This window comes from Apteryx rowi, unplaced genomic scaffold (assembly GCF_003343035.1).
Source record: "Apteryx rowi isolate R43461 unplaced genomic scaffold, aptRow1 scaffold_21, whole genome shotgun sequence".
NCBI lineage: Eukaryota > Metazoa > Chordata > Aves > Apterygiformes > Apterygidae > Apteryx > Apteryx rowi.
The window spans coordinates 2,248,515-2,249,934 of record NW_020448419.1 but is presented as its reverse complement, the minus strand read 5'-3'; the positions used below and the strand labels follow the sequence as shown (position 1 = coordinate 2,249,934).

At 69.2% G+C, this 1,420-nt stretch overlaps 1 protein-coding gene across 2 annotated transcripts in view; it reads left to right on the top strand.

Annotated features, from left to right (window-relative positions):
• The first annotated feature begins 489 nt into the window (after positions 1–489).
• XPO1 (exportin 1) overlaps positions 490–1,420 on the top strand; it is a 41,659-nt gene continuing 40,728 nt past the window's right edge. The window contains exons 1-2 of one of the 2 annotated variants that reach the window (XM_026064135.1): positions 490–631; positions 1,302–1,357. The gene's annotated coding sequence lies outside the window, so the exon portion shown is untranslated. Of the gene's footprint in view, positions 632–743; positions 1,358–1,420 lie in introns of those variants that run through there. The other variant, XR_003253232.1, reaches the window with a different exon arrangement.

Sequence of the window (1,420 nt, the reverse complement as noted above, 5' to 3'; positions counted from 1 at the left end):
CCAGGCCCGGGCGAGAGTCCCCTCTCCCTCAGGGGCCGGCGCCCTCCCCCCTCTGCCCTCACTGGCGTGAGCCCATCGCCCTCAACCGCCGCCCGTCCACGCGCGCGCCCTCCCTCAGAGCAGCCCTAAGAGCCGCTCTCGGAACGGCGCGTCACACCGAGCCGCCAGCCAATCACAGAGCAGCAACACCTGTGCCCGCGGTTTGCGAACTAAAGGCGGGCCGGCGAGTGAACGACAGCTCGGCTCGGCCTCTCAGCGAGCGGCGGCCCGCCTCCCCGCTCCCCCCCTCCGCGCGCAAAGCGCTGCTGGAGAGGGGGCGGATCCCCTCTATCTTATCCCCCCCCACCCGCCGCTCGCTCCCTCCACCCCTCGGAGGCGCGCAACGGATAGACAGTCCCTCTGCCCAATGACAGCGGAGGCCGCTTGCGCGGCGGCAGCGCCCGGGACCAATGGGAGCGGCCGCTGGGCGGAGGCCCGAGGTTTCCAAACGCTCCGCGGCGCCATGGGCTGAAAACTAAACCGAGATGGAATCTCCCAGTCTGAACCGGTTTGAGCCGGTTCCGAGTCTGTGGCATTAGGAGGGGGAGACGCGCCGCGCTCAGTCCCTGCTACCACCGCCGCCTCCGCCGCCGTGTGTGTGACCTGCTCATAGGGGAGCCCGCAGGGGGAGCCGCCGACACAGCTGGGGGGCAAAGTTTAGTGCGAGCTTGGGGGGGGGGGGGAATGGGGGCGAACTGAGCGGCGGCCAGGCCGAGGGGAGGGCGGCCGCAGCAAAGTAGCGAGAGCCCGGAGAGGCGAGAGAGGGCCAGCCACAGGGGCCGGGGCCTGGGGAGCCGGCGGCCCGGCAGAGAGCCAGGGCCCAGCCGAGCCGCAGCGCGGGCAGCCCGCGCCACGAGGAAGGCGAGAGTCCCGCGGGGGGCCGCGGGAAGCCGGAGCCCTGCGCGGACCCCTCCCCCGGCGAAGCGGAGGGAAGCGCTCGCCGCCTGCTGCGCGCCCGGTGGCGGGCGGCCTTGCTCCTGGGCCGAGAGGCCGGAGGGAGCCCGGGCGCCGCGGGGAGCGGGGGCGCCTGCCCGGGGGGCCGCAGCCTGCGGCTGAGCGCGCAGCGCAGCCAGGCCAGGACACGCTTGCTCGGGGGTAGTGTGGGGCGGAAAGGAGTGACACTAATAATAAATACTCCATAGGGAGGAGGGTGCGCGTGCCTTTCTGCTCCCCCCCCTCCTTCCCTCCTCGGGATTTTTTGGGGGTTTATTTTTCGTTGTTATTTTTTTATTATTATTTTCATTTTTTTGGCGTGTGGTTAGAAACTTCGCTCACCCACCCCTACTTTTTGAAGGAAGAGGCTGTAAGAAACACCTAGGTAAGTAACTACTAAGGGTGCGGGAAGGGGGTGTTGTGAGGAGTGGGGGGGGAAGCGGGGGGG